Source organism: Anomaloglossus baeobatrachus, chromosome 4 (genome assembly GCF_048569485.1).
Source record: "Anomaloglossus baeobatrachus isolate aAnoBae1 chromosome 4, aAnoBae1.hap1, whole genome shotgun sequence".
NCBI lineage: Eukaryota > Metazoa > Chordata > Amphibia > Anura > Aromobatidae > Anomaloglossus > Anomaloglossus baeobatrachus.
This window is the reverse complement of record NC_134356.1, coordinates 64005676-64018326: the sequence shown is the minus strand read 5'-3', so window position 1 is coordinate 64018326 and position 12651 is coordinate 64005676.

The window sequence follows — 12651 nt, the reverse complement described above, 5'->3', positions numbered from 1 at the left end:
TTGCAATGCTGTGCACTGCTGACGTGTATATTCACTACTTGTGCGTTATATCAAAGTTTCTGGAAATTGCACACAAGTGCACCTGTACGCTGCCACCGACAGGCACACACGTGCGGTTTTTAAATGCAAGCACGGACGCACTAAGAACCTAACACAGGTTTTAGGAGCAAAAATTAAGAACTCTGACACTATCAGCCACTGCTGACTGACGTGTATTATACACTACACTTGTGCGTTATATAATAGTTTGGTAAAAACGCACACCAGTGCACCTGTACGCTGCCACCAACAGGCACACACGTGCGGTTTTAAAAACCAAGCACGGACGCAATAATAACCTAACACAGGTTTTAGGAGCAAAAATTAAGAACTCTGACACTATCAGCCACTGCTGACTGACGTGTATTATACACTACACTTGTGCGTTATATAATAGTTTGGTAAAAACGCACACCAGTGCACCTGTACGCTGCCACCAACAGGCACACACGTGCGGTTTTAAAAACCAAGCACGGACGCAATAATAACCTAACACAGGTTTTAGGAGCAAAAATTAAGAACTCTGACACTATCAGCCACTGCTGACTGACGTGTATTATACACTACACTTGTGCGTTATATAATAGTTTGGTAAAAACGCACACCAGTGCACCTGTACGCTGCCACCAACAGGCACACACGTGCGGTTTTAAAAACCAAGCACGGACGCAATAATAACCTAACACAGGTTTTAGAAGCAAAAATTAAGAACTCTGACACTATCAGCCACTGCTGACTGACGTGTATTATACACTACACTTGTGCGTTATATAATAGTTTGGTAAAAACGCACACCAGTGCACCTGTACGCTGCCACCAACAGGCACACACGTGCGGTTTTAAAAACCCAGCACGGACGCAATAATAACCTAACACAGGTTTTAGGAGCAAAAATTAAGAACTCTGACACTATCAGCCACTGCTGACTGACGTGTATTATACACTACACTTGTGCGTTATATAATAGTTTGGTAAAAACGCACACCAGTGCACCTGTACGCTGCCACCAACAGGCACACACGTGCGGTTTTAAAAACCAAGCACGGACGCAATAATAACCTAACACAGGTTTTAGGAGCAAAAATTAAGAACTCTGACACTATCAGCCACTGCTGACTGACGTGTATTATACACTACACTTGTGCGTTATATAATAGTTTGGTAAAAACGCACACCAGTGCACCTGTACGCTGCCACCAACAGGCACACACGTGCGGTTTTAAAAACCAAGCACGGACGCAATAATAACCTAACAGGTTTTTTTGGGGAGCGACAATTACAGTACAGACAAGTCAGACACTATCTGGACTGTTTTACACTGTGTACACCAGCCCCAGATATGAAGGCTGGTATACGGTCACCACTACCCTGCCTGCCTGCCTGCCTGTATACTGCTACAATAGTCCTGACAAGGACTCTTTTGGTCACTAGCCTGTATTCAGACCTGGCTATACCCTGCCTGTATATAGCAACAATAGTCCTGAGAAGGACTCTGCTACTGTACGCCGACCTGGCTATACCCTGCCTGCCTGTATACAACTAGAATAGTCCTGAGAAGGACTTTTGGTCACACTGTTTGCAGCCCTGCAACTGAAAAAGCTATAAAGGGCCGCAAAGCTTTCCCTGAATCAGCGACACTCTCCCTACACTCACTGTCAGAATAGCTGTGAGCAGAGCACAGCGCGCCGGCCGGTATAAAGGCTCGGTGACGCTGTGCAGGCCGGCCAATCACTGCAATTCCACAACTAACAGGGCTGTGGCATTGCAGTGGTCTGCCAGCCAATCCCTGCATGAGGGCTGGCTCTCAAAAGAGCGCCAACATGCAGAAATGAAGACCACGAGTAAAGCACGAGTATCGCGAGATTACTCGGTCCCCGCCGAGCAGCCCGAGTACAGTGATACTCGTGCGAGTACCGAGTAGTGACAAGCATGCTCGCTCATCACTAATATCTATCTATATATATATATACACACAGTGAGGGGAATTATTTTTTGATCCCTTGCTAATATATAGAGCTGAGTGTGTGTGTGTGTGTGTGTGTGTGTGTGTATGTCCACTAAAGGAGTTTGAACCTTCGCATTTAGAATCACAAAATTTTGCACAGACACCCCATGTGACTCAGGGAACGTCATAGACTATGTTTTGACAGGAAAATTTAACCCCGCACTTTACAGTTACTCTCCAAAACACCTGTCTCCATTAAAGTCAATGGAGATAGGAGCTACAGCTTATTAATAGGAGCTGTGAGTGGTTGCTATAGGAACAAAATAAATTGTTAGTATAAGAAGCTTATGTGTAAGGTATAAAGATGTCGCAAAAAAGGAGGGGAGCCAGCACTGCTTATGAGTGGCATGCAACAATGAGAAAATAAAAAGTGTAATATTCACAAATTCATTCCTACTGTATCAATTCAATGAGATTTTTTGCAAATAATTGATCAATGATTTGAGCCCCCCTGCCCCGTCACGGCAAATCTCTATAGGGGGGTCCCTACACTATATTTATAATTTATATAAATTTACCATAAGGTCTCGTGTAATGCGCAATACCATATAAGATCACCACCTACCTAAGAAATGTCAGAACCACTCCCATGCTGCAAGGACTGACAACTGCGAGTATGGCTATATGTGCACGTTGCGTATCTGCATGCAGTTATGCTGCGATCTGCACCGCAGCGTAAGCGCATGCGTCCTGCGTCCCCAGCATAATCTATGAAGATTATGCAGGAAACATGCGCACGTGGCGTATTAGAGCGCAGCGCTTCGGCTGCTGCCCGAAGTGCGCGCTCTAAGAAGTGACATGTCACTTATTCCGTGCGCTCTGCATGCATCCCCCGCTCTGTCTATGGGAGGAGCTGCAGTCAGAGCGCATGAAATCGGCTTTTTTTTTTTCTCATTACGAACTCTTTCTGCAGCATTTTGAAGCGCACGTGTGCTGTTCAAATCACTGCAGAAATTTCTGCAGGGACAGAACGCTACGTGTGCACATAGCCTAAAAGGGCAGCTCAGGTGCCAGTGTGTGTGGCAGAACCACACACCAGCAAAATGTCAGAACTGGCCCCCACAGTGCCAGGCCAGCAAACATGGATGAAGGGCGGAACAGCCTCAGGCAGGTGGTGCTTAAGTAATAATGCCTATGGACCAGGGGACGGTGGCTGTATGTGAACAGGCACCAACATAGATTTTGATGGCAACAGAATGAATTTGCAAACCACACTGGGCGTGCACGGCAAGGTGGCGGTCAACCACCGACCAGCTAAACGCAAAAAAGGAGGTCCTGCGCATTACAAAAGACCTTATGGTACTTATATAAATTATTAATATAGTGTAGGGCCCCCCTATAGAGATTTGCCATGACGGGGCAGGGGGGCTCAAATCATTGATCAATTATTTGCAAAAGATATCATTGAATTGTTACAGTAGGAATGAATTTGTGAATATTACACTTTTTATTTTCTCATTGTTGCATGCCACTCATAAGCAGTGCTGGCTCCCCTCTTTTTTGCATAATAAGATGTTGGTGGTGAGATGTATAGAGAGAAACAGAAAGAGACAGACAGATATAAGCACAGACAGAGACTGACAGACAGAGAGAGAGACAGTCAAAGAGATAGACAGAGGGGAAAAGAGACAGAGGGGGAAAAGAGACAGAGGGGGAAAAGAGACAGAGGGGGAAAAAAGACACGGGGAAAAGAGACAGAGGGGAAAAGAGACAGAGGGGAAAAGACAGAGGGGAAAAAGAGACAGAGGGAAAAGAGACAGAGGGGAAAGAGACAGTCGGGGAAAGAGACAGACGGGGTAAGAGACAGATGGGGTAAGAGACAGAGGGGCAAAGAGACAGAGGGGCAAAGAAAAAGAGGGGGGAAAGAGAAAGAGGGGAAAAAGAGAGAGAAGAAAAGAGAAAGAAGGGGAAAAGAGAAAGGGGGGAAAAGAGAGAGGGGGAAAAAGAGACAGGGAGGAGAAAGAGGGGGAAAAGAGACAGAGGGGAAAAGAGATAGAGGGGAAAAGAGACAGAGAGGGAAAAGAGACAGAGGGGAAAAAGAGACAGAGGGGAAAAAGAGACAGAGGGGAAAAAGAGACAGAGGGGAAAAAGAGACAGAGGGGAAAAAGAGACAGAGGGGAAAAAAAGACAGAGGGGAAAAAAAGACAGAGGGGGAAAAGAGACAGAGGGGGGAAAGAGACAGAGGGGGAAAGAGAAAGAGGGGAAAAAGAGAAAGAGGGGAATAAGAGAGGGGGAAAAGAGACAGAGGGGAAAAGAGACAGAGGGGGAAAAGAGACAGATTGGGAAAGAGACATAGGGTGAAAGAGACAGAGGGGAAAAGAGACAGATGAGGAAAGAGACAGAGGGGGAAAGAGACAGATGAGGAAAGAGACAGAGGGGGAAAGAGACAGACCTGGAATGAGACAGACAGACACAGAGATAGAGAGACTGATACAGAGACAGAGAGAGAGATAGACACAGACAGATCGACAGACATGGATAGAAACTGACACACAGATAGACAGGGAAAGAGACAGACACACAAACAGAGTCACACACAAAGACACTCACAGAGGCAGACACACAGACAGAAAGAGATTGACAGACAGAGACTGAGAGACAGAGACAAAGAGACAGTTACTATCCCGGGCAACACTCGGGTTCTACAGCTAGTCCAAAATAAAATCCAGAAAACCACACTGTATAAATTATATAAATATTTTTTCATTTTTCATAGAGAAACAAGTATTTGATCCCCTTGTCAAAAAAGACTTAATACTTGGTGGCAATACCCTTGCTGATAAGCACAGGAGTCAGACTTTTTTTTGTAGTTCATAATGTAGTTGACGTACTGAAGCTAGCTTTCAGGCCTTACATCACAGAGGATAACAGAGGATAACCACCCTTGTGATACATATCTCCCCTCCATGATGTGTCCAGTTGTCATCTTACTTTATATATAAATATATATATATATATATATATATATATATATATACTGTAACTATAAATATATATATATGTATGTATATATAAAAACATATGTTGTATACTATAGTATTATAACTAAGTTGCTGCCTTTGTGTAATGAGCCAGACATCTCTGGGTTCGCTCTACATTTGAGGTTGTCCCACAGCATTAATCTGTTATTCTCTACAAGGTGAAGTATATCTGTTACATTTGCTAAACATTTCCAATGTACAATGAGAGATGAGCTTTGCCTGTAGCCAATATTGCCCACTAGGGATGGCTAGTGAAAATTTGCTAAGGGCAATCCTATAGGGGAATATAAGACTGAAATGTGGCTAATTCTGGTAAAAGAGGAGTGAATGCTGACAGAGCATTTCTATGCATTTAGCCCCAGGGTTTCTATGCAGAGGGATTAAGCCATGTATAAAAACCATTAGCCTTGTAAGATGTGTAAGAACATTAACTGTTTATAAGGTGTTGAACGATAAACCTCCCGATGAGATCAAACAACAACATTATGTTCGAGATTTCTGCAGATTAATTTGCAACGTGTTCAACTCAAATGTTCAGAATTAAAAGTACGGAAGTTAAAGGAATAATTCAATAAAAGATGAAACATTGCACTGCACGCCATCGCGTAGTGTCAGCGTCTGCCCAAGTCTTTGGGAGCATGAGCTGAACTGCATAATAGATTGCCATTTTTCCTTTTAATTATTGTATCCTCTATAATTGTTACTTGTTTGTATATGTTTATGTATATGATATGTATATGTTCCTCCTGAATTGTAAAGCGCTGCGGAATATGTTGGCGCTATAGAAATAAAGATTATTATTATTATTATTATTATTATTATTATAGATGAGTTGGAAGGACGTGGTGATGGTCTGCTGCTGACTTTGCTAGTTCCAGTAAAGTGTCGCAAGTATTAATAAAAGTGTTGAAAGTTTGGTTAAGTCAACCAGTGGCCTCCTGTGCGTTTGTTGACTATATCAAGCTCATTGCCTCATGTGAGACTCTGCAACCATCAAGCTTCTTACCTCCCTGTGATTACATTTATTGAAGCATCATCTCTGTGCTACTGCTTCCTTCTGCCATCCCTGAGTTTGGAACCACTCTACAACCAAGGACTACTTCATTCTATGTTATATTTAAATCCCAAAGGGCTTTGCAAGAGATTCGTAGGTGGATTTGAGCAGTCTATGTATTACATATTTAGCAATTTGTCTAAATGACCATAATGTAATGCTACTGTGACTTCAGGGGTACATTGAGCGCCTGTCACAGGTGTGTCACGGATGACAGACAGTCATGTGGTTTCGGACCATAGACGGTCACAGCGTTGGGCTACGCAATATGCTGCCTGACTTCCCATTGTTTCTGCTGTCAGTATTCATTGGTATAGGTAGCTTTCTTGCTGGATTCACCTCTCCCCATTTTGAACCCAGCAGGAGCTCGACTTACATCCAGCTGCTGACCATCAACAGTCTCTTGGTGCTTATATATTCATTCCTTCATTTGACTGGTTCTGGTGATATTCTTCAGTTTATTCAAGCCCTGGATGCAAGTGTGATGCCCTGGACTAGTCAGGTCGTCCCAGGCAGTCCCATGCACACACACACCCCCCTCCCCTTTAGCAAGGTGACAGCAGCCAAATTACAAAACTCTTGTCACCACCCTCCGGGTTTGATGTTCACACCAGGGGGGCGGAGCCAGGTAGTTGTCTCCGCCCACCGCGGAGTTCACAGTCCCGGAGGCGGGAAAAACAGTGAGATGAGTTTGAGTCAAGTTCAAGGGCAGACCTGTGTGCAGGCCTGCCAAAAAGTCTACACCAGGTGTCTGGGTCGGAGCCCAGTCACCTCTGGCAAGGAGGCAGATGGTGGTGGCCGCCTGCAGGAGCTGAGATTACAGCCGGTGGAACCATAGGGATCGGGGATGGGCGGTGGCCTGCTGGTACTGAACCGGGGAACCGATTGGAAACCGGAGCACCAGGAGGGGTACTCAGACTCAGTACGAGGCCCAGAAACAACTAGGCTAAGTCAAATCAACTGATTGAGGACTGGACTTTAGGACCTTTCCCACACAAGACCCGACTGAAGGCAACAGCCCAACCATTAGGGTAAAGCCACCGCCAAGGCATAGAGACCCAAGGGGCCAGCGTCTGCAGGCAAACAGGGCTTTCCCGACACATAACAAGCTGGGGAGTGGACTACCGTTGCTCAGGCATAGGAGTCGTGATTTTACACAAGTGAGGTGCAGGAGAAAGGCGGAAACCACCAACCTGTTAAGGGGAAACTGCAGCCGGCTGCGGGCACCGTTCACCATCTTGTTTGGTTTACCAGAGACTCCAGCGTGTTTTCTCATAGTGAGTACAACAGTGCCTTCCTCCCCCCTACCCACAGAGAGGGTCAACACCAAGCTGCACAACACCGTTCCCGGGAGCCTAGTCAACGGCAGCGGTGGTGTCCATCCATTCACCACAACCCGTGGGTGGCGTCACAAACTTAAATCCCCTGCAAACAACCACGGCTTTGGCCGTGGTCCTCCCCACCGGAGTCCCTACGTGTAGCGCCAACCCCCTTTCAGAGCGACGTGACCCCCGGGTCCGTGGAAAGCTCGAGCCACCTATCCACGAGCACGGATCCGAGCGGCTCGGCGGCCAGCCAAGCCCCGGGGCAGTACACAAGCAGATGGCATGTACTCCTCTGTGGAATTGTAGAAAGCTTTGTTGAACTTCTACCTGAGTCATCTGTAGATAAGTAGTTCATACATTTTCTCCCTATGTGTCCTTCTTATGTTGTCTATAGTTTTAGTGGGGTTGAAGAAGAGCTCATCCTATGCTTTCCCTATTTAGGGCCCAGCACTAGGGATACCTAGGGTTAGGTATCCGGCTTGGCACATAGGTGAGGGACCCCAGGGACCAACGTTAGGTTTGGTCAATGGTCACCATCTTCCCTTTCCCTTGACACAGGGTTTCCCTTTGCTTTCACCGTGCACTTGGTACTTCCCTGTACCTAGCATGACAGTGCTATCTATATTAAAGAGGTTTTCTTGGACCCCTTTTAAATATTACTCAGAACAGAAAAATACACATACACTATATGGACAAAAGTATTGGGACACTTATTACCCCCTAAAGTGGCTTTTCTGTTATGCGATGATAAATTCATAGGCATTAATGTGGCTTTGGTCCTCCTTTGCTGCTATAACAGCTTCTATTCTTCCGGGAAGGTTTTCTACAAGATTTGGAAAGTGTCTGTTGTATTTTTTTGTTCCTTTATCCAGTAGAGTATTTATGGGGTCAGAAACTGATGTTAGATGAAAGAGTCGGGCTCAGAATCTCCATTCCAGTTCATCTCCAATGGGCAGACAGTTAGGTTCTTCCACACCAAATTCACCCAACCATGCATTTATGGATCTTGCTTTGTGCCCTAAGGCATTCTAATACTGGAACAGAAAAGGGACAACCCCAAACTGTTCTAACAAAGTCAAAAGAATTCAATTTTCCAAAATGTATTGCAATAAGCTTTTCATTCACTAGAACTAAGGAACCTGAAAAATAACCAAACAGCATTACCCTTCCAACACTGTTTATTGGCTGGTGCCCAGTGCTGCAGATCAGCTCATGGGCGTACCCGGCGAGGAGCAGGGGGGGCAGCTGCCCCCCCCTAGAAACAGGGGCACGCACCTATTATGACCTGTCTTTGTCAGGTAGCGGGTGCGTCAGGCAGCGCGGGTGGTGAGGAGAGGACAGGGCGGCATGGTGCATCGGCACCCACCACCCACTAGTAGCGCAGGGCAGGCTGAACGCTGCTCCCGCAGCCGCTCCTAGTAGGAGCTGTAAAATCCCGTCCTCAGTGCCTGCCGGCCGCTCTGCACTGCAAATCAGCACAGCGGGGACTGGACTGGAGTGATGACATTGACATCATCACTCTGCGCCCCGTTGTGTCGAGTCCTGCAGTGCAGAGCGGCCGGCACAGTCACAAGCTGGGGAGACTGCTGGGAGGCTGAGCTGCTGCCACAAGTAAAAAAAATGTAAATATTAAATCACACAGTCTGGGGGTCTGGGGAGCTGTTGTATGTGATGGGGGGGCTGAATATGGGAGCCCTATGTGGGGCCTTATGTGAGATACAGCCCCCAATAGGGCTCCTATCATATGAGCCCTATGGAGGGGCTGTATATGATATTGGAGCCCTATGAGGGGCTGTATATGACATGGGAGCCCAATGGGGGTGCTGTATATAAGATGAGAGTCCTATGGGGGGCTGTATATGAGATGGGTGCCCTATGGGCCGGGCTGTATATGAGATGTCTATGAGAGACAGCTACTGTTGAACAATCTTTTAGTACCCTTCGAAGGGTAAAGACCTGGCTCAGAAGTACAATGGGAGAGGACAGACTGACTGGGTTGTGCTTGATGAGCGTCCATCGGAAATTCTTCAAGGAAAATCGGGACTGGATTGAAACAAAAGTTTTTAACAAGTTTTCTTCAAACCCAAGAAAAATTATATTAGTATAAGACATGTAATCAGAATAAAAATCTAAATTTATTTGCAAGCAAATAATTGTAATAACTAATAAAGCACTGCTATAATTACCGTACATTTAATTCTCTTAAAATTTTCGTTTCATTCACCTTTTCCGTTCTAATATTTTACAACCTAAACGATCAAGGCTTTCCCCCCCTAGTTTTGATCCTGGGTACGCCCATGGATCAGCTCCTACTGAAAACAATAGGAGCTGATCTGCAACACTTTAGGTGATGAATATGTGGCGCCCTGGACAAGCCAGGGGCCACAGGTAACAACACACACACACCCCCACCCCCAGCAGTTTCACAGCAGACATCCCCAGTGAAACTTGATTCCTTTCCTTGGGCTCAGACTGACACACCAGGTGGGCGGAGTCAGGAGATGGAGACGCCCACCCAGGAGTGAGCTGGCCTGAGGCAGGAAACAAGCCCAGTCAAGTTCAGGCTGAGGAGGAGAGAAGAGGTCTGCAGAGAGGCAGACGCAGACTGGGGCCTAGGATTGGAGCCTAGGGCCCTCGTGCAGCAGAGAGTCAGGCAGACGGTAGTGGCCGTCTGCAGGGATCCGGGGAGACAGTTGGTGGAACCGTAGGTAGCCGGGGCTGGGCGGTGGCCCACCGGTACCGAACCGGGGAGCCAGCTGGAAGCCGGAGCGCAGGAGGAGCGTGCACGGAGGTGGAAGAAAGGACTTACACCACCAAACTGGGTCAGGGGAGAAACAACAACCGCAGCCGTCTGTGGGCACCCGTCCATCCAGCCGAGTGTTTTACCAAGGACTGTGTCGTGATTACTGGCTGAGTGAGTACCCCGTGCCGTGCGGCACAGCGCTGTCCCTGCGACCCTGCACCTCACCAGGCCCCGTAACCCGCCTGCTACCCATCCACCTACCTCACCGGGCCCCGGGACAACCAACCCCCTACCCACGGAGGGGAGAACTAACATCTAGCTGCTCCATACCATCACTCCCGGGATCCCCGTCCAGAGCAGCGGTGGTGTCACAACCTCACCACAACCATGGGTGGCGTCACGGACAATCTCCCTTACCAAATCCCCTTTTACTGTGGAGCCTGGGATCACAGACCGGGTCACGCTACCGTGATACCCACAGAAGTGACCTCGTGGCCCGGATCTGAGTACCCCTGGTCCCCGGGCGACACATTTGGCGTCACGAACAGGATCCTACCGCTCTGCCGTTTGGTAGAGGTGCGCCTTGTTACCGCCGGAGGTGTCCGGCCGGAAAATTTCAGAAGCCGCCATCTTTGGCGCGAAAATTTCCTCCCGCTCGAGCGTCTTCCCCGAGCAGGAAAGGTGCGAAAGTGGAGCCCCGCCCCCTGAAGAAGGAAGTGCTAAAAAGAGGCTAAGGGGGACGGGATGGCGTCCGGCCGCATGTGAACCGCGGCTGTGGAAGCAGGGACGCCAGGACTCTGCAAGTGTTTTGTTCCTGGAACACCGCTGCGCGAGATGTCCTGTCCGTCCAGCACCGCTGATGACAACGGCCCCGGCAGTCCGCCCGGCCGCGACGGAGATGACGACGGCTCCGGCAGTCCGCCCGGCCGCAACGGCAGCGAAGCACCCATCCCGTTAACTATCTGGGCAGCCTGGTTCTGGACTGGGGTCAAGGGGTGCTGCCCATTTGCTTAGGGGCAGCATCAGGGCCAGGTTGTTTGGGTGGGTGACTAAAAAGGACCCGTTCCGTTGCCATTATTAAAAGTGTTTATTTTTGTTGCAACGTTAAAGTAATGTGCATCCCGTTGCGGGAAGATTGAAAATGCATGTGTGAAAATGTTTAAAACGTTTTATTCTTTTTGCAGTTTAAAAAAGAAAAATAAAACCGGTGATGGACGGGCAGCCCGAGGACGGTCTGCATTTTGCTAAGGGGGAATGTGGCGCCCTGGACAAGCCAGGGGCCACAGGTAACAACACACACACACCCCCACCCCCAGCAGTTTCACAGCAGACATCCCCAGTGAAACTTGATTCCTTTCCTCGGGCTCAGACTGATACACCAGATGGGCGGAGTCAGGAGATGGAGACGCCCACCCAGGAGTTAGCTGGCCTGAGGCAGGAAACAAGCCCAGTCAAGTTCAGGCTGAGGAGGAGAGAAGAGGTCTCCAGAGAGGCAGACGCAGACTGGGGCCTAGGATTGGAGCCTAGGGCCCTCGTGCAGCAGAGAGTCAGGCAGACGGTAGTGGCCGTCTGCAGGGATCCGGGGAGACAGTTGGTGGAACCGTAGGTAGCCGGGGCTGGGCGGTGGCCCACCGGTACCGAACCGGGGAGCCAGCTGGAAGCCGGAGCGCAGGAGGAGCGTGCACGGAGGTGGAAGAAAGGACTTACACCACCAAACTGGGTCAGGGGAGAAACAACAACCGCAGCCGTCTGTGGGCACCCGTCCATCCAGCCGAGTGTTTTACCAAGGACTGTGTCGTGATTACTGGCTGAGTGAGTACCCCGTGCCGTGCGGCACAGCGCTGTCCCTGCGACCCTGCACCTCACCATGCCCCGTAACCCGCCTGCTACCCATCCACCTACCTCACCGGGCCCCGGGACAACCAACCCCCTACCCACGGAGGGGAGAACTAACATCTAGCTGCTCCATACCATCACTCCCGGGATCCCCGTCCAGAGCAGCGGTGGTGTCACAACCTCACCACAACCGTGGGTGGCGTCACGGACAATCTCCCTTACCAAATCCCCTTTTACTGTGGAGCCTGGGATCACAGACCGGGTCACGCTACCGTGATACCCACAGAAGTGACCTCGTGGCCCGGATCTGAGTACCCCTGGTCCCCGGGCGACACAAATATAGATAATGTTTTAGCTGATGACATTTGATAATGAAACAGATTAATGTATAGAAACATCAATATAAAACTACTGTAAAACCCCTTTTATTGTCTCAAATTTAATCCGGAGCTATTGTTTTATTTTTTGTATATATCCAATGGTAAAAAGTAGAAAACCTGCATAATTATATCCATTTCTTTACTTCTTTAAAGTATACATTTGCTATAACTTTTTAGTTTCCATCTGTCTTTTTTATTTTTAGTTCAATTTTTATTTTTGGAAATGCGCCACCGGCAACAAGTACGTGACAAGATTTCTCAGTATCCCACAACATTTCATATATTCTC